Source organism: Salmo salar, chromosome 23, assembly GCF_965601325.2.
Source record: "Salmo salar chromosome 23, fSalSal1, whole genome shotgun sequence".
Lineage (NCBI taxonomy): Eukaryota > Metazoa > Chordata > Actinopteri > Salmoniformes > Salmonidae > Salmo > Salmo salar.
Genome location: NC_138313.1, coordinates 1,049,999 through 1,071,033, shown reverse-complemented (window position 1 = coordinate 1,071,033; position 21,035 = coordinate 1,049,999). Strand labels below are relative to the sequence as shown.

Genomic DNA, 21,035 nt, shown 5'->3' with positions numbered 1-21,035 from the left:
CATCTCCAAAAATGCAGTTGTACTGTAATTATGAAACGGTTAAATTTTTAATTGAAATGCACTGCAGATATGAGTGAAATTGTGTAAAGTAACTCCATCACACTGTATAAAGCTATGATAGATTTTTTGATATTTTTACTGAAAACAAGACAAAAATACCAAGTAATTTTTTGCAGTGTGACTCCATTAAATGTGTGTGTGTGTGTGTGTGTAGATTAAACATGAACGGGCCAAAACGGACATGGCAGCAGGTCAAAATCAAATACAAGAACATTCTGCAGAATGGTATGGTCCCTGACTAATATTTAACAAAGCACAAGCATATATTGTACCCAGAAGGTGCCTGCTCACACATTGTCTGTACTGTTTTAGCAGTGAAAAAGAATACCCACAGACAAGGCACGGGTGGTGGGTCACCAAAGGCTGACCTTACCCCAGCAGAGGACATGGCCTTGGAGCTAAGTAAAGGCAGGCCCGTCTTAGAGGGGATCCCTGGGGGGAAAGAGACGAGCATAGGTTCCTCCCAAGATGCCACCCGCTTCATTCAAGGTATGTCCTTCCATCTCTACATGGGATACAACCACATTCATATTGAATCAATTTGGACTGTCTGACTTTGGTTTACCTATTGCCTTGCAGTGTCTGGCAGCACTGTGTTCCTGTTAGAGCCACCAGCACAAGCACCAGACGATGCTGATCCAGTGAGTACTCCATCAAAGGCATACTGTAGGCCTGGCATGTCTTGTCTACTAGCTTCAATATGAATCCGATTAAATGTGATAGGGTGAAGGCCCCAGTGCAGCAGCAACAGCACATGATGGAGACGATGATGAGGAGGAGACCATCTCTCTGGATTCCAGAAGGCATGAGGTATCATGTTAAGACTGTGAAAGTACTATTTACTCTACAATGGTGAGGAGTCCTCATCAAAATCAAAAAATCTAATTTCTTTTACAGGACCCAGATGCTATACAGTGGGAAAACCAGCCTGGCAACATAGTGCGTATTAATAAAAGGACACCACATCCTGCCAAATTCCAGCTGCGCTAATTGTATTGTGTTCACAGAGCTCACAAGCTATCAGAAAGTTGTATGGCAACCACCTCCGGCGCCAAATAGAACTGGCAGACATAGACATTCAGTACAAGAAGAAAAAGATGGAAAATCTTGCACTGGAGTCCGAAATAAAAAAGAGGACAATTAGGAAACTGGACCTTGAAATAAAAAAACTTGAGAGGGAGGTGAGATATGCCTTCAATGTACACTGTATGCTAACTGTAACACAAATGTATTAATCATTATTTTTCTTTCCTCCCCCAGCTCCAAGAAGATGACACAGCTCAAAATAAAAATTAGGTATATTCTCGTAAAGTCAAGTGAGCCATGACATATGAGCTCTTATTGTGAGCACACAGGACGGTGGCATCTTTCTAAGGTTTTTTTTATTTTCCCAGCAATCAGTACAACCAAGTCATCGTTATAAGGCATCGCCCTCTTTTGCCCACCCCCCCAGCACCAGGTGTGGCCACTAGCCTATATGAAGGCCCAAAATTGTGTGTTCCTTTCTGCTCTGACAATGGCATGCCCATTCGTGCGAGATGTGGTGGATGAAGAAGCACTTGTGCTGAGGAGAGCCTTCAGGCGAGAAAGGGTCTTCAGGGACCGGTTGGACCCACTGGCCTTCCCTGATGACCATCTATATGAAAGATACAGGTTTTCTGCAGATGGCATCAGGTATCTATGCAGACTACTGGGTCCCAGGATTAAGCACCGCACTGCACGGAGCCATGCACTGAGTGTGGAGCAAATGGTTTGTGTGGCCTTGCGCTTTTTTTCTAGTGGAGCCTTCCTGTACTCAGTGGGGGATGCAGAACAGCTGAACAAGGCCACAATTTGCCGCACAATAAGGAGTGTGTGTCTGGCTATCAAAGCATTAGCAGATGTCTTCATCTCCTTCCCTGGCCACAGAAGACTCTGTGACATCAAAGAGGAGTTCTATAGGATTGCAGGTAAGAGGATCTACAAATTACAGGACAACTGTTAACACATAGTAGGATACTCATTACTTTGTGTGACAGGTTTCCCCAATGTCATTGGTGCAGTGGACTGCACACACATAAGGATAAAAGCCCCCTCAGGTGCCCATGAGGCCGATTTTGTGAATAGGAAATCCTTTCACAGCATTAATGTTCAGGTGAACATAACTTTTTGATATTGTCCATTGACGAACACTCTGCATTGCCAGTGATGTGCATTGATTGGTGTAATATTCCTCATCTTATGATTTCAGATGGTCTGCAATGCTGACTGTGTGATCAGCAATGTTGTGGCAAAATGGCCTGGCTCAGTCCATGACTCCAGAATCTTTCGGGCCTCTGAAATCTATCAGTGCCTATCACAAGGTAAGCCACACAACCCCTATTTATAACCATCATGGCTGTGTCAAGAATATCACTGTGTTTATGAGGTAGTAATGATGAGATTTTGTGTTGACAGGTGAATTCTCTGGTGTGCTGCTGGGAGACAGGGGGTATGGCTGCCAGCCTTTTCTCCTGACACCTTTCACAGACCCCCAGGAAGCACAGCAGGCCTACAACCATGCCCATGCCAGGACCAGGGCCAGAGTTGAAATGACCTTTGGCCTCCTGAAGGCACGCTTTCACTGCCTTCACAAATTAAGGGTCAGCCCTGTTAGGGCATGTGATATTACTGTGGCTTGTGCTGTCCTCCACAATGTGGCCTGCCTGAGGAAGGAGAGGGCCCCCAGAGTGCCACCAGCCATGGACTGGGACAATCCGGCAATCTTCCCTGATGACGACAGTGGTCGGCTGCTGAGGGACCAATATGTGTTGAATTATTTTAGTTAGTATGTGTGCTTTCAATTTTGGTTAAATATGTCCTGCGGTGGCAGAGGAATTGGGTTTTTTTGGGGTTCGTTTTTTTACGAATTTGGCCTCTTATGATGTTTGTGCGGTATACTGTGTGTAATACAAGGCTGCAGGGAGGCTACTGCATCCGTTCATTTGTCTGTTCAGTTGATGTGTATGGATTTGTCCTGCATTTATTTTAGTGTGCAGACATGCAGGGTGTGTTATATACAGACCTTTGAATGTGTATGTATCATTTTGTATAATATGCTTGGATTCTGTGCTTTCCATCTTGTAGTCACTGTGACTTCAGTTTCGAAAGGAGCTGATGGTTTACCTGCTTTGTTTTGTCCTTATTCAATAAAGGAACATAATGTTACACATTGTGTTTTTATATTCATATGGAATGTGTATTTGTTTATATGACAGAGTACTAGGGCCACACTGAAGAAAAAGGATAAAGTCATAAATTTATGAGGCTGGTTCTTTCTGCAGAAAAGCTACATATTGTTTTTACAGTTTTGATACTTATGACAATGTGATACTTAATATTCTGGCACATCAGCATGTCTTTGTTTATGAAACCATACTGAAGTACAATTTCACGAAATGCCCCACATCTGTCATTTTAACAACTGTCCTCCTTTAAAACAACCGGTTACAATATTATTACTTGTGTTTTTTTCCCCTCTGTGGCCCTAATATTCTATCATTTTATATATAGCCTTATAGTCTATGGGAAACTGTAAATTATCTAATGATAGCAACATAATCTAAAAATTATTTTTTATCCAAAATCATTGAAATTAATGATCACAAACGTTTAAATAATGACAGTGGGTCTAGTTATGTGATAACAATGTATAGTGAGCAGTGAAATAACTATTGGTTTCCATTTGTGGTGACTGCTGACTGACATTAGGGATGAGATTAAATAGATCCTGGAATTTAGCCTGGTCTGGAGCAGGCTAGCTCCACAGAATAAATCTCCATGGTAATTTATACCATAACATATCCTCCTGCCCCCTATCCATCTTTAGTGCAACCGGATTACGGATCAATTGAGCCAGGATCACCAAGATATCCTGGCTTAATCCCTTATCCTAGTTTTGTGCAACAGGCCCCAGAACTGTAATTTACATGTAAATAAACATAACCCTGTTTTATGTTTTTAATACTGAAGATAGAATGCTCTGTGTGCCAGAGATGGTACCATTCAGCTTGTCTGGGGATGACAAAGAAGGACTTCAACAAAGCCAAAATAGAAAATGATTGTGTTACGGATACAGGTATCCTGTGTATGTATCCGGTGTGTGCTTCTTTTCTCTCCTTCTCCTCCTCACAGGTGACAATCATCACTCCCCAATCAGTCATCAATCAGTCCCCAATCAGAAGACACCTGTTCCTTTTCCCTCAACCTATCACAGCCCCTTTCCCTTGGTTTAAAAACCCAGTCAGTTGTTTTCTCCCCAGATCAATCTTTGTGTTCATTCTCTCAATCTCTCTCTCTCTCTCTCTCTCTCTCTCTCTCTCTCTCTCTCTCTCTCTCTCTCTCTCTCTCTCTCTCCTCTCTCTCTCTCTCTCTCTCTCTCTCTCTCTCTCTCTCTCTCTCTCTCTCTCTCTCTCTCTCTCCTCTCTCTCTCTCTCTCTCTCTCTCTCTCTCTCTCTCTCTCTCTCGGTGGCACCATCTCTGTATTGATCTCTTTTGTTTTTGCAACTACATGTCATATTTGTCCAGTAATCCTGTGAGTATTGTTTTGTTGTTTGATGGTTTGTTTGTTTGGTGGGAAAAGGGGGTACCAAGACAAGTCGCCAATGGGCATACATTACCCGTAGGAATACTGTGTTTAAGTACCCTAGTTAGAACTGGGCGGACCACCCTCTGTATTTTTGGTTAGTTAGTTAGCTAGCTGTTGTGGAAATAGGCTAGTCTAGCTTAGGGGTGTTTTTGGCTTATTGTTTCTTTGCTTGGGTCCAGCTCAGCCCCTTTTCTCACACCCCTTTACCGTGTGTTTTAAAATAAACCTTTTGAGTTTGATGGTAGATTTCAGTTGTCTGTGGTTTTTGGTTCTCACTGTTCTTTATCACTTATAATTTGCATGATTTATGTTACGGGTCTCGTGTCCATTCCCCCCCCCCCCCCCCCCCCCCCCTAGACTGCTGGGCCAAAGGGATTCGTAACAGATTGGAAGGGGCCTCTTAGCTGTTAAATTAGAAACGTAGAAATAAATGACTGTGCCTTGTAACCACTTTAAAATGTGGAACTGTTGCACAAAAAATGCAAACATTGATTTGGCGTACAATTTAATATTGTAAACATTGTACAACTTCATAAAGAAGAAATTGCACTTGAAACTAACATTTCTTTAAAGTTATTGCAAATAAATGCATATTTTCTCTTTCTGAGACAATCACTGAATTAGATTTCAAATGCAATATTTGAGATTTTATATATTTCTATCAACTGGAATTTCTACTCAAAGCAAAGGTTGTAAAAGTATTCTAGACATTTATAGAATAAATCATACCCGGTTTGATGTTTCTGTGGCAAACTGTATTAGTTATAGATTTACACTGCTTTAAATGGCATTTTATAGATTTGATGTATTTCTATAAAATCGACACTGAAATTTTTCCTCAAAACAATTGTGGTAAAAGTATGCTAGGCATTTTATAGAATAAATCATACCTAGTTTGATGTTTATTTGACAAACAGCGAATTAGTTATTGATTTATACCGCTTTAAATGGCATTTTATAGATTTTATGTATTTCTATCAAGTCAAAACTGGAATTTCTAGTCAACAAAGGTTGTAAAAGTATGCTAGACATTTATAGATAAATCATATCTAGTTTGATGATTCTGTGACAAATGGTTAATTAGTTATTGATTTTGGGGAATGTCTGAATGTCCGACTGTGAATATAAAACCAACTTCGCCTTGGTTGTATGTCCATGCCCTTGAGAATCCTATATTTCTGTTCATGCAAGGGTGCTTAAGGGACCTCACTGACTCCTGCCTTTGCCGAGTAAATGGGCGTGTTCGAGAGGATCGCTTTTGTCTGGTCTGGGACCATAGTTGGTCACTGCCTTTAAGTGCGTTGCATTATGGGGTTAAAATATTTCCGATTTGCGCCTACATGTGGACTGAATAAAATACATAAATCATGTGATCAAAGGTCATGAAGATTTAAGTGCATGTTTTTGCAGTTGCTCTTGCAATCTTCATCCTGCAGCCATCGACTGCATTGTGGGATGCTCTATTTTCAACCAATCATTAGGATGTTTGTTTGACCAATGCAAATGTGACCAAAGACATGACTGAAACAGGAGCCAACTTCATGTAGGCTATACAGTTGATAGCCTATATACAAATTGTGATATTTTAGGCTTTCTGTCTGTCATTGATTGTACAAGGACCACGCATATGAGTTTAGTTTGAGTGTGTGTGATATGTGGGTTGGAGCCATGTTAATTTTGACATTATAAAGAAAAACTTATAAACAATGGCAAAACTGGCATGTTGATCTGAGCCTTGCTGTTCGAAAACCACATTGGTGTCTGACTTTCGGATGCACCTCCCCCGACTTCACTCCTCGACTTTCGTCTACGGTAGGTTGCTTTCGCCTTACCAGTCAAACACTCCCATTATGTTCCATAGACTAAACACGCTTCTGGTGTTTAACACCTGTATGGCCTACTGAATAGTAGTTAAAATATACTTGTTTTGTAATAATTGCTTTAAGTTTATCTATTGGCTAGTTGTAGGACTCGTGCTTTGCTTTCCAACTGATGCATGCGTATTCCGTCATTATTTGGGGCAATTAATAATGACGGCAATTAATAATGACAGTGGATGCGTGCGTCATTTCTTGAACAGGCCGGTAGGTGGCACTCGTCCATAGGGGTGCGGGGATCCTTTTGCTTTGCTGGCTTGACAATTGTTATTTTTTTTGTTTTTTTTTCAGCGCTCAGTGCTCCATCTTCATGTGTGCGCACGGGCCCCGACACGTGCACATCTATAGCGAAGTGAGTGTAAAAATTAGTTTTGCATAGTTGCTTGTATAGACGGTTGTTGGTATGGGTTGACACATTCAGTTGGTGAATGAGTTGTAGGCCTACATGAACATTAAGGGTATCCATCTGGCTTTTCATGGTATTTGAAGTGTAATTTTTTGTCTTCTCCACTCTACTTCATCTTTCCACTTGATTTATTTTCCCACTGAACTTTGTCTGGGTCACTGAGCTGACCCTTATTTTCACATGTGTTCTGCCCTGTCACATTTTCTCCCCTCCCTCCCCTCATGTGTGTTCACTTGCCCCTCCCACTAACACGCTCCTCTGCACTCTTCTCACGCTCTTCCTCTCTCTGGCACACGCAACCCATAGGCGTACAGAGGAGAAACTGACACACACAGCAACTCTACAGACATGTCGGACTCTGAGACCGCCGTTCCTACTGAGGCCCCCGTCCCTGCCACATGTGCAAGCATCAAGGCAGACCTGGACAAATGGTGAGTGTCTGTACGGACGGATGTGGTTTTCTCTGTTTTTGTCCGCCATTGCCACCGGGACCAACGTCTCCAGGATGCCCATCCATGGCTTCCAACTCATTGGATGGACATGGCAAAGCCGCAGTGCTTCTAGTGCTTTTCACTTGGAAGTTCCCAGTGTCTCCAAGTGGATTTCAGTGTTGTGTTTTAATTGAAGCGACTACCCTCCCCCCGTCGCTTGGAGGAAGGCTATAACAGTGCATGATGAGTTGATGTTGTTTGGAATCCTTGGGTTGCGCCATGATAAAATGGTGGAGCAGTTGAGTAGGGCAGTGTATGATGATACAATAATCCAAATTCCAATTTTCTAAATGTAACTGAATATAAACTGTCTTGGCAGGTTGTGGGGGGTTACTATTGTAGTGTATTGGGGGTACGCACGTAGGGGTCTTCGGGTCAAAGCACGGCAGTCTCTCGCACACGCCTGATCGAAGGCAGGGAATTTGCCTACATCATGTTCTCTCCTACTTGCTCCTCACCCCCCCACAACCACCCACCCCTGTCCCCACTCAGCTTTTCTGGCCTTGCTGTGTCGACAGCGCTGAGTGAGCGTTAGCCAGCGCTAAGTCGCTAACTCACTGCTTCATTGTCCTGATCTATGTGCACCTTTCCCCCCCCTCTGTCCTCCCTCTGCAAAATTAGTGCAGAGTGAGATTGTTGTGGGTTTTATCTCTAGAAATGCGTAGAAACAGGAAACCAGGATGGTTGTGTGTGTGTGAGGGCTCAATGACAGTCAAAGCCCGGTTCAATGGCTGATGTAACGCGTCTACTTGAGCCGTAGACAGAGTTGAAAACCGCCTATCTTCATTGACATTTCACCAAAACCTAGATGCATGTTGACCCTTGGTGCTGTATTTTGATGTGTTGTTGCAGGGTTTGGAGCTAGGCTAGGGCCTGGAGTGTCCCAGGCTGTATAGGTCAGATAAGTCCAGACGGGTGTGAGGGATGAGATAAGGATGCCGGGTTTAGGGGGTGGTAGGTTGCAGGGCATGCTAGGGATGGGCTAGGTTGGCTGCTGGTTGTAAAGTTTTTAGTAAAATTCAGGGTGCCTATAGCGGTCTTGAGCCATGGTGAATTGAATGTCATCGAATTGTTGTATGCCACCTTTTAATGAATGGACTGTAGTGTTGATACTCGTTGTAGGCCTCTTATAGTTCACTTTGCATTAGATGCCCTTTACCTCAGTATTTATACTTTTAGAATTTGTCAATGTTGCATTAGAAACTAGATGAAGGCTTTCTCAACATTTGGGTCAAGCACAATTGTTTTGTACAATGTACAGCTCTTTGGTCTATGCCACAGTAAATAACATCTACTTTGAGGTTTAGTCAAGGGCCTTGTGCTGTTATGGTGAAACTTTTCAGGACACTTTTAACCTTACAGTCAAGGGTTGTACCGTTAACCCTCAGGCCAGGGTTCTACTGTTAACCTCATGGTTCTTGGGGTTTGTCATTGATGGGCCCAAATGATACTGTATCCTGTAACATGGTCCACGTGACGGCAGTGGACTTGCTGAAGGCAGCGTAGCTAGCTGTACCAGAGGGCTGACTGAGTAATGTATACCAGGACGATGTATTTATAGCTCCACTCTTGAATCCTAAATAGTCATGCATGGGTTGGTGTGTAAACGTCCAGGATACCATGTCCTGTCCCATGGCTATAGTTCATGATCATGTTTTTGACTTGCCGTTGAACCTGAAAAGGTATATATTTTTAAACGGCCTTACACGATGCACAGCTGACTGCACTGCGGCCATCTTGGCTGGCTTGGCCTGCCCTAACATGTCACCTAGAAATACATGGATTAGTTGGAGTCACCACCTTGACGCCTTCAAACGCAAACACATTTCATATTGTTAATTACACCTGTCTTATCCTCGGATATCCACAAGTACACATGCCTTAGGGTCTAGGGGTCATTTTGGTAATGGGCCAAACAACTCCTCTGGAAAGTACTTTGAGCTTGTGGACCTGGCCTAAACATTCTAGAACATGCGTTGACTGACATTTGAACCTGTGACAAGGTGTTTGTGTGTGCTTTGTAGGTGCCTTACAGATGCCCCTGTTATCTGCAGTGCGTAGCGTATCCCCTAGTCAGGACATTGAGACGAATAGATTATACATGCCAATGTATGACTTGGATACCTAACTGCCGCTTTAAATATTATTATTATTAACCATGTTACAGATGTCTACTACCTGTGGGTCCTGCTGTGTACTTTGAAATTTGGTTCTGTAGTAACTTTGGTAGTCTAACTTGTAAGCCAACACCCTAGCCTTCCACACAGGCCCTGGCCCCTGGCTTGTATGTAGACGTGTGTGCTTGCTCTGCTTGACTGACAATGTGGTTAACTTGGATGGAATGCAGTGTTACTGCAATTTGAGACCCCTTAGCTACAACAGGGCTCCAACTGGAAACCAACCAAGTCATTCGCAGTAATTTTCTTTATTTTTATCATAGCTTTGATCTTCTCCTCCTGCTCCATAGATAATTATTCTGTCACAAATTACACACTATTCCCTATTTGGTGCACTTCTTTTGACCAGAGCCCAGTGAGCACACAATATAGGGAATCAGGGTGCCATTTGAGACTCAGACAATGTTTGTATTGGTCCTAGAACGATATCCCTATCATTGTAGGCCTGCCCTTAGTTCCCTCTATAGTTCACTCGCAGGTGTCCCAATGCCATTGAACTCTTCAGCGTAGTGACTTTAGGTCGCTCTTAGTTCCCTACTCAGACAGGCCCAGTAACCAACTTCAAAGCTGTTCACAAGCTAGATGATATTGGCTCCGTGTCCTTACTCTCTTTTCTTTAGTATACTGGTCTGGATGGTTCCCCCCTCTTTGGTGCCCTTTTCTAAGGATCCCTTATTTTCCATTAGGACAGCCTAGTTATACACATTCTATACAGTTTGCACTCACTATTGAAGCTCAATTCAGATTATACTGTTGACCATATTATATTTAATACTCCAAACCAATGCTTTCTTTTAGTCTGAGTTTTGCAAACTTTATTGATAGTCAGAATTGAGCAGGAGTTCCTTTTAAGGCACTGACAAGGGAAAGATTTGGTGAAGTGGTAAAAGCGGATGCTGTTTGATTGTGAGGCGCTATATAAATTTGACAGTCATAAGATGGGGACTTCAAATAGGCCTATGGCATGTCAAGGGAACTGAAGCCTACTGTTCAGATGGGTTAAATGGAAACTGAAATCTGGACTATAACCTCTCTCATAGCCTTAATATTAACTCATGCAGAATTAAGCATTTCTTGCAGTAAAATGATACACCAAATGTAGTCAACATTTTGACTCGGGTACAGGAGTGGAGAAATATGGTTTATTTATTTTAGCATCTTGAGAGAATGTGTTAGATACCGTCTGTAGAGATGCTGTCTTTATCAGCATCATAAAAGCTGATTTAGTACTTCAAACACAAAATATGCATCCAAGCCAAACTGAAATCTTATCAGAAACATGTTGGGTTGTTTTCACATCTTTCTACACTGAACAAAAATACAAACACAACATGTAAATTGTTGGTGTTGGTACCAAGAAGCTGATTTAAACAGCATGATCAGGTGCAGGTGCACCATGCGCTGGGGACAATAAAAGGCCACTCTAAAATGTGCAGTTTTGTCACACAATGACAGATGTCTCAAGTTTTGAGGGAGCGTGCAATTGGTATACTGACTGCAGAAATGTCCACCAATGTCCTACCATAATCCCCCTTCAACTACGTTTTTGTGAATTTGGCAGTACGTCCACCACAGCGAGTGGTTTGCTGATGTCAACATTGTGAACAGAGTGCCCCATGGTGGCGGTGGGGTTATGGTATGGGCAGGCATAAGCTGCAGACAACTAACACAATTTGCATTTTATCGATTGGCAATTTGAATGCACAAAAATACCACAATGAGATCCTGAGGCCTGTTGTGAGGCCCATTTAAAAAATAAATAAATTGGTATCTGTAACCAACAGATGCATATCTGTATTCCCAGTCATGTGAAATCCATAAATTAGGGCCTAATGGATTTCAATTGACTGATTTCCTCATATGAACTGTAATTCTGTAAAATCTTTGAAGTTGTTGCGTTTATATTTTGGTTCAGTATATTTCCTTGAAACCAATCAAACTGTGGTTATGGCATGTTCTTCCCACTCCCTAAACGTATTTGCTCTGCAAAAGATGCAGAGATTACAGAACTTTACCAATGTCAACTAGAGTGAAGCATTCATTTTATTGATTTATGACATTCTGGTGAGCAAGGATTTATTTAGTCTTCTAGGGCAGCATATAATGACAGAAGAGAAGCTGCATGTATCTAATTACAGGCAAGTTGACTAACAAATAGCCTACCAAAATGTTGGAAATTATAAGCAGAAACGTATCTAAATCGGGCAAAAACAAATGTTCACTTTATCACATAGTTGGGCGGTTACAGGTGGGTTATTAGCAATTGTGGTTAAACAAACCACTGACCTGTGCACAACTAGTGGCCGGCCGACAGCCCTAAATAATTCACATCTTAATTTCCTGATTGTAAAGGCAGTGTTTCCACCAGTCCAACCACCCAATCGGTCATCCTCCTCCCATACAAACCCAACACTTGCCACCCTACCCTCTTTCATTTGCTCTGTGATGTGCCCTAAAGTGGTCGTGGCCCATTGCCATGCCAACATGGTGGTGGTGCTGTAACGTGACTGATGCCCCCCACCCCCTGGGTGATGTCACCAGTTCGCTGCCCCTGCAACCTCTGACATCCAGAGGTAACACTCTGCAGCAGATTGCAGCAGATTACTCTTGTATGTTGATCACTCAATCCTAATATGTTAACTTGACACTAATATTTCTTATGTACAGTATATTCAAACCCCCAAAGTTCTCCCCTTGGTTCATTCACAAAGGATTCCCCCGTTTGTGTGGAGCTGAAGATGGAGAGACAGGGGAGTTCTGTTCTGTTCTGTTCAGGCAGCATTACATAACGAAGCCTAATTGGTTTGGTTGGTTGACGAGGCCCCGGGCTACAGTTGTGGGGCACCCAGACCCAGTGTCGCTCTTATAGTGGCAGAATGAATGTGTTTCTATCCATCCCTCTTTCCCTTCCCTCCCTCCATTACAGTTCAATGTAATTTGATTATTAAAATGGCTGTCTGTTTTGGGTTTATCTCCCCTGCTTCTCATAGTAGGTTTGGTCCAGTCTTTAAGCACTTTCTCTCAGTGGTAAAGCAGGGGATGTTTATGGTGGATGGATTATCTGGCCACACAGCCTCAGGGCCAGGTCCTCTGTGCTGCTTTTGGGCATCTCTGCTGCCTCGCATCACTGCCCCACCACCCTCTCCATGCCTCTTCCTACCATACACACGTACACTCTTATGCGTTTCAGTGACTCACTCGACACACACTACACAAATGACCCTTCTTCAAACCTGTAGCAATCGGCTGCATAAACCTTTTTAATCTGCAGAGACCAGCTGTGAGTTACATCATAGAGATCAGCCCAGCGACAAGGGGATGTGGGGGGAAGAGGCGCGGAACCAATGGGAGAATGGTGAGGTAGTGTGGAGTTGCAGACAGTCATGTCAGTCAAGCCATCCCCTCCTGCCGTCTCTGACCATCACCCTCCTACCCGGCCTTTTCGTCATCTGTTTTGCGTTGTCATGCAATCGCTCTCCCTGATGCCCACCTTCCCTCACAGATGGGTTTATCCCCATCCCTCTCTCCCCGCCGTCCTCTCTTCCCTCGCTCCCTTTCGCCGTATCACCCTAATGCGTTGTGTCAGTGTCTGCCCGCTGTTTGGTGCCGAGTTCCTGAAATAATCTCCCTCAACACTCTCCCTGTCCTCTCTAGTGACCAGTCTGCCAACACTTTCTACCTATGTAACCAGTTCACTCCTTTAGTGAGGGCAGTGTCTGTCTGTAGGACCAGTCTGACTTGGTTCAATCTGAGGAATGCCAACATTGTTTAGAAAAGCTCATACTAAGACAGGGTAAGCCTAGGACACTTCCAGGCTGACAGCTTGACACCAAAACATCTTTAGTTGAGTTGACCAGGATCATTTGGTGCTGAGCTCGATGGCCAACCTATCTAAAGGCTTCAAAGATCACTATTTGCTCCATGACTGTCAAACTGTTGGAGAGGATCCAAGGTCCCTCCCTCAGAGGTCCTAACCATGTTGTTCTCTCTACAGTGTGAAGGAGGGGGGTGACTGTAAGGATCTGATGGAGGCATTTGCAGCCTGTCTGAAGAGTGCAGCGGAGGCGCCGTGAGGAGAGCTAGACTCACACAAAATGTAAGTTCACATGCAGGGGCGATGTGTTCTGATAAGGCTCCTAACTACTAAAGCCAACATTTCTTTGTCCAGTAATGGACTCTCTGTAATGCCAAAGGAAATGCTTAGCTGACTATTGGGGCTCAATCATGGAATGTGAATTGAATAGCCTGCAGGATCTGGCTTATGGTGTAAACAACCCAATGTTGTGCCAGTCTATCCACTCTAGCCAGGGAGGCAGATGTTAAGCCAATACGACCGAAACTAATTCTGCACACTTTCTCTTGTTCACTCTCTCCAGGTCCAATGCACAGGGTCCTCCATGTTTCCCAGCATTCCCTTCTGCACATCAAGCACTGGGCTGAATGATACTGGTGGTGTTCAGCGCCTGGCAGAAACCATCCACCTCTTTACCTCCCTCCCCAACCCACCTTGAAGCTTAAATGGTGTCTTCTGATTTATACCCCTGCGCTGCTCCCACCGTGGCTGAGTACATCCAATTGGTAGACAATTCTGGAGAGCCTATGGGTTTTATGCAAATTGTCCACTTGAGATGCATACATTTAAATGGAATAATAAAGTCTAAAAGAAATTGGTATAACATTTTGCCTCTTGCTTTGCTTCTCTTTTTGAATGTGATGTGAAATGTCATTCTTGGCTCTTTGAACAGTTTTGTAACCTTAATAGACGGGTTGGTTGTTTAGCAACAAAACCAACGCGTGCGAAACTATGGGGCAAAACAGACTGGGTTGGCATAGAATGTTCACAACATGTAAACACTTTCATCTCATGTTTATTGAAAACATAAATGTGCACTTGTATCAAATATATTGTTACAATTGTTGGTTAGCTAGCAAGCAAATTCTTGCAATATTAGCATAGATGTGAAATCAGTTAACTCCTCAAAACAAGACCATGGTATCAAGAACTAGCTGAAACGAGCCCCTGACGATTCTCCACATGGAAGCTTATTGTCATAGTTATTGGCTATCTGACCATCCAGTGTCACAACCCACAGACTTCTGCCCCATTGAAGCGTGCTCATTGTTTTCCTGACGTTGTCAGCTAGCCCATCTCTACAGTTTCATATTCTGAATTGGGTTATGGCTTTGGGTTTTTACATCTGTGATACTTTAATGACCTGTTGCAGACCAGGACCCCTATTTTTAAAGCTCAGGAGTGCTGATCTAGGATTAGTTTAGCGTTTTAGAGCCTAATGAATGAGATTGGGGGGACATGATGCTACATCAGAACTCCTACTCTGAGGTGCTTTATGAATACGGGCTCAGACCATCAAAAGCTGGTGAATGTGTCTAATTTTATGATGTCTTTGCACTTTTTAAGATTCAACTCATTAATCCAAAAGCGTTTGAACCTGGGACTATTCTGTCTCTTTGTAATAGGTTTAAAGGACCAGGAGATGGGATATAAACCCTTAATTTGACTAATGCAGTTAACCCTTAATCTGTAAAATGCAACTGATACACTTAATTCTGACTGATTCCATGAACGCAGTCTGAATTAGGCACTGGACACAGCCTGCATCCCCATTTTCCACCCTTCTACCAAACTGTACCCTTGCTCTTTCTCATATGGATTGAACAATGGTGTAAACTGACTCCAGCTAATGCTTACACCAATCATATGCTTTTAAAAACATGATGGGAAAAGTGCAAGTACACTTCTGGAAAAGGGTGTAGAACTAAGTGGGGTTCAGGGAGGTATGACACACCCACTTTCTACGGTGTGAGTAGACTCCAAGGCCAATCAGGATGCCTGAGTACATGAAAGTTTCAATCTACCTCCTGGGGCTCTGGAATCAGACAGCTGACGGGAGAGAGAGAGATGGGACTGCATGCAAGGACAATGTGTGCATGTAAGGAGGTTATGTGTGTGAAGGGGGCTGGGCAGTGGGACATAGCAAATCAAAGTTTATTTGTCACATACGCCGAATACAACAGGTTGTAGACCTTACAGTGAAATGCTTACTTACAGGCTCTAACCAACAGTGCAATTGTTAAGTAAAAAAAAAAAGGTATTAGGTGAACAATAGATAAGTAAAGAAATAAAAACAGTAAAAAAAGTCAGTGAAAAATAACAGTAGCGAGGCTATATACAGGCACCGGTTAGTCGGGCTGATTGAGGTAGTATGTACATGTAGGTATGGTTAAGGTGACTATGCATATATGATAAACAGAGAGTAGCAGTAGCGTAAAACATAACAGAACTAGGAGTGGCACATAAGTGGACGCCAGCCCATGAAGTCTTACGCTTCAAACACACCAACAGCGTCATTGCATTTTGATACACCAGAATTACATTCATTTCCAATGAAACACTGCGTTTGCCTTGTAGCATTGCGTTGCAGAGGCAGTTGCAGTGTGTTCGGTGTGGTGCATACATTGGATTTATCAAACGTATGCATCAAACTGTATGGGTCGACGGCTTGACAGAAATGGTAGCAGATGTTGAATGTTGAACTTTTGTTGCATACATATCCAGATGATGCTGAGTATTATTGTGCGCAAGGACGCTGTCGGTGTGTTCGAAACGTTAGCCTACCTCTTGTAGTTGATTTGATATTTGTAAATGTGAGTTAAATGCTTTGTGAACTGAGTGTGTGAGAGAGGAGATACACTAACTATGCATTATGGTCAGTATGCGTGTGTGAACTGTGAATGAGAGAGCAAATGGCGAGAGGAGATCCCACGGGGGGCCAGCACAGGAAAAAAAAATGTATGAAATGTATGCATTCACTACTGTAAGTCGCTCTGGATAAGAGCGTCTGCTAAATGACTAAAATGTAAATGTAAATGTAAAATGAGATATGGCAATATAGGTGGTGGTACTGTACATGCATGTGGGAGATAGAGGGTGTGTGTGCATGTGTGTACGTGTGTGTGCGTAACAACTGTGGCCTGCTCTCACTGTGTTCCCAGGAATGTTCCATGTGAAAGAACATACCTTTATCCCATCCTCCCCACCCTTCTCCTGACACACAAACCACTCACCAGAGGGGTATCCTACAAAGCAGGTTTAAGGAGTTAGCGAGGCAACATTGGTCAACTTGGGATAACCGGTCATACAAAAGTGGCTCACCTTTTAAGCACATCAAAGTTAGCATTAATGATTGTCACGCCCTGACCGTGGCGAGCCCTCGGGGTTCTCTGTGGTGTAATAGGTCAGAGTGTGACTAGGGGGGTTTCTAGATAGTATATTTCTATGTTGGTGTATGTGTATGGTTCCCAATTGGAGGCAGCTGATAATCATTGCCTCTAATTGGGGATCATACTTAGTGTGCTCCTTTTCCCACCTGCGATGTGGGATATTGTTTTGTATGTGTGCTTATGTGCGTGACGTATTTCACATTGTTATATCTTTGTTGTTTTGAGAAGTTTCACTATTATTAAAATGTGGAACTCTACTCACGCTGCGCCTTGGTCCAATTATTTATATGACGATCGTGACAATGATAAGTAATAAAATAAAGATGGCACTAATAAAAGCATATTTCTCACCATAGCTTGCTGAATTTGCTAGAAAACTTTTCTTTCATTTTAATTAAGGCACAAATTAAAATGTGGCACTGACTCGCCTATGAATTGATGTTTTAGCATTGTCTCAATGAAGAGTTCGGCGCGCAATATACACCGTCGTAGTACAGATGAAGCCTGAACTGGAATGTGAAGCTAACTGAAGCTGGTTAGCTTTAGAAAACCCTGAGTAGATCTAGCTTGCTTCGTATACCCCGCAGGACAGTGCTCATTCCAGACATATTTACTCTAACTTCACTGTACCCCTGGTTGGACCCCTGGATCTTCAGTGGGACTCCTACGCCTGAGTTGAATTTTGCTGAGGGAGGAGATATTTCGGTTCATCCCAGAGTTATGTGTCAGGGGGATAAGGACGAGGGGCGGGACGTTACTGTGAGGCATATGGAAAGGGGGTGTTGAGAAGGGGTGGGGTAGTCTTTGTGGAGGGTTGGATGGGGGTACATACCGTTTTAAACTGCCCGCTGGTAAACTTTCACACGGGACTTTAAAAAGGATAGAGGATGGTATTAGGGTAAATAGTAGTACACCAGACTAGTACACCTGCTTGACTTGACTAGGGATAAAGACGAGGAGCGCCCACGTTACTGGGAGGCATATGGAAAGGGAGTGGTGAGAAGGGGAGGGGGTAGTGTACTAAATGTGGAGGGGCGGGGGTACATACAATTTAAACCCCCACTGGTCTATTAGGGCACATAGGGTATTAGGGTACATAGTAGTACAACATAGTACTATACCTGTTTGACCTGACTGGTGAAGAGTCTAAACTCTATCTGTTGTTGAGAAGGATTACTAGTAAAGACACTAACAGGATTGACTTTACTGTCTGTGGGTACACACGGGATAAAAAGACTTCAATCAATTACCCCAGTGGTCACCAACCTTTTCTGAGTAAAGATTACTTTCGCAGTCAAAAAGCAAGCCAAGCTCTACCACTCAGATTTTTTTTTAAAACATGTCTTACATTTTTTTAAACATTATCCTAATAAAAACAGTTCTGTAGGAATGAGGTTTGTGCAGTAGACCTATTACATTAACACAGCATACTGGCTATATATACCAGCGATATTGTTCTTCTCAGACCATATTATATTTCAAACACAAGCTTTGATAATAAAATATATAATTTGGTGAAGCTAGCACTTGCGAGGCACAGCTGAGCATAAATTGAAATAATTGCTTTTTTATTTTACTGGACTGATGTACCTTGCATCATGGTCATGGTGCTTTCAAGACAACTGGGAACTCTGTAGAAAAACGAGGTCAAATCATGACATCAGTGATATTCAGGTCGGAAAGTCAGAGCTCTAGAAAAGATGCCTGAGTTTCCGACTTGAATTTCCGAGTTGAATGACCATTCAAAACTATTTCTTCCCAGTCTGATCTGTTTTTTTCCCCGAGTTCCCAGGTGTCTTGAACGCACTTAAGTCGGATGTATGAGATTTACGAGTTCCCAGTTTTGAACACGACATTAGTTTCAGTGGAGGTAGGGTCTCTGCTCTCTCCTACCTTTCCTCCGGTGAGACTGACCATAGAGAGGGTACACCATCTTCACCTGATGGCGAAACTTGAGCCGCACCTCATCTGCCTCAAGCACAAATTCATGTTGTTCCTATGACCAGAGAAAGTTAAATATTCCTCGATATTAAAATAGACGCAACGAGCTGCTAATAATAATAAAAATGCAAGGCTATCAATACACTTGGCTACTCATTCATTGCAACTGCAGTGCGAGTGGACGTAGGGAGAAGCCGTTTTATATTTTGTAATAGTGTTGAATAAAAACAGTGTTGACAGTGCTGAATCAAAAGTTGCTCATAAAAACAGCAGCTATTTGCTGTATTCTTTGACAGTCTCTCTCTGGTCATGGTTTTAAAAGTCATGAAATCTCAAATTGGCTAATATCAAACTTTGCCGGGTCTTCGAAGCTGTTGGCACGGTGATTTGAGCTATCCGATTGGCCAGCATAGTAGGCACACTCGGTCGCAGATCTCCACAGATCTCCTGGTCCGCTGGAGTTTGTGTTTTCAGACAAATTAAATGGTTCCAAAAGATACACTTTGTCTACCTGGTGAGCAGGGATCACGATCAACCGGTTGGTAACCATGAATTACACCTTCATGTCATCTGCCTGTTCATATAGTCTGACCCCTGGTGGTTATGAAGAGAACTGCAGTAAAAAACATGTTTGCGCCTACTGCCCAGACACTCAAATGTATACAGGCCCTAGTCTAGGAAGGCATTTTAAGAAGTCAGTCCGCGTCTTTCTTTTTCCCAACGCAGTTAAGCCAAAACCACGTCCCGTTATTCAGAGGGGCGTTCTACAACGCTTTGAGTGCTCTCCAAGTCTCCAAATCCGGAAGTGAATATCACGTAGCACGAAATTTCAGTCACTGATTAATAACATTTGCCCTTGTTTTTTAAGATTGAAAAATATAATAACATAACGTCGTGGACCGAGCTAGCCATTAATGTGCCTTAACGCTCAAAGACAGATTCAATGGCTGTAGCATAGCGTATTTGACTGAATGATTAGCTAATAAATATTTGAGAAATTATTAATAATAAGCATATGCTTTTACCTGATAATTGACTACTAATGATAATATAACAACTTCAAATACCGAGCTAATAATGATAAGTAGCCTAGGTTAACTTAGCTCACCTTCAATTTGAGGGAATTCAGCAGAGTTCTCTGAGACAATTTTACAACTCACTGAAACTCTGAAAATAAATACATGGGCAAATGTTACCAAACATGATAATAATAGGCCTGCATTACGGTAGGCAGCTAATTGTTAAATTACACTTTCCATCCTTACTTTGGAAGGTCACTGTCTCTGTGCTGATCGCCAGTGAGTGAGACAACGCTAGCTAGCCAATGGGAGCGTAGTAGAGCGCCCCTCTCTGAATAACGGGGTGTGGTTTTGGCTTAACTGCCTCGGGAAAAAGGAAGACGCAGGCAGTCCATGTAATGTATTTCACGCAAAGTACCATTATATTCACACACTGTAAACGATACACTGAATAAGCTTAGTGTCGAAAATAAGCCCATATATGGACTGGGCATCTGGATGACGCAAGACACTGTAATAATAAATCCATCATATCAAATAATAATAATTGTCCCAATAAATCAATCAAAAATAATCTAATTAAATCATGCAATTAAATTCATGTTGTATGTTACTTTCTGCCAAGTCAGGACCATGAACAAGTACTGCCGCCCTTTGTACAAGTGCGGAACTGCATGATGGTGTGACAACATGCTAGGCCTATTATTAATGGATACTGGTATCCATCCATTCGCTACGACTGTTGTTGCATCTAATGAGAGAAACTAGACACGTCATAGAAATGACGTGAGATTAATAATATCTGTCTGATTTTACCAATCAATAGGCTAGCTCAAGGGAAACATACTTTTAGTTAAACACTTGTAAAGGCGTGTATTATATGTTGTGTTGCCTGGGATGAAATAAGAAAGACGTGGAAATGGATCAAAGATGGACGTACAAATACTATTAAAAGGAAGTAAATTAATCGGTTTGTTATTCTATACTATACTATTCTATTCTACAAGAACATTCAACATCAAGTGTATCTTCTTTTCTTTATACCATTAGATGATGGAAAGGGCATTTTCATGCGTTTACCCCTCAGCCCTTCAAAAGTTGGTATGTTTGAAAAGAGAAGTAGGTGAGCGGATAGGAGGCGACGGAGAGAATATTTTAAGGAGAGGCAGACAGGGAAAGGATGGGGTGGAGGAGAGAGCGGGGGGCGGAACCCGGA

The 21,035-nt window shown here is 42.7% G+C and overlaps 1 long non-coding RNA gene across 1 annotated transcript; it reads left to right on the top strand.

Moving 5' to 3' along the window:
* The first annotated feature begins 7,211 nt into the window (after positions 1-7,211).
* LOC106583878 (uncharacterized) lies at positions 7,212-14,295 on the top strand. Its single transcript, XR_001323639.3, has 3 exons — positions 7,212-7,380; positions 13,612-13,713; positions 13,994-14,295. It is a non-coding gene; the product is annotated as an uncharacterized LOC106583878 (long non-coding RNA).
* Positions 14,296-21,035: the final 6,740 nt, after the last annotated feature.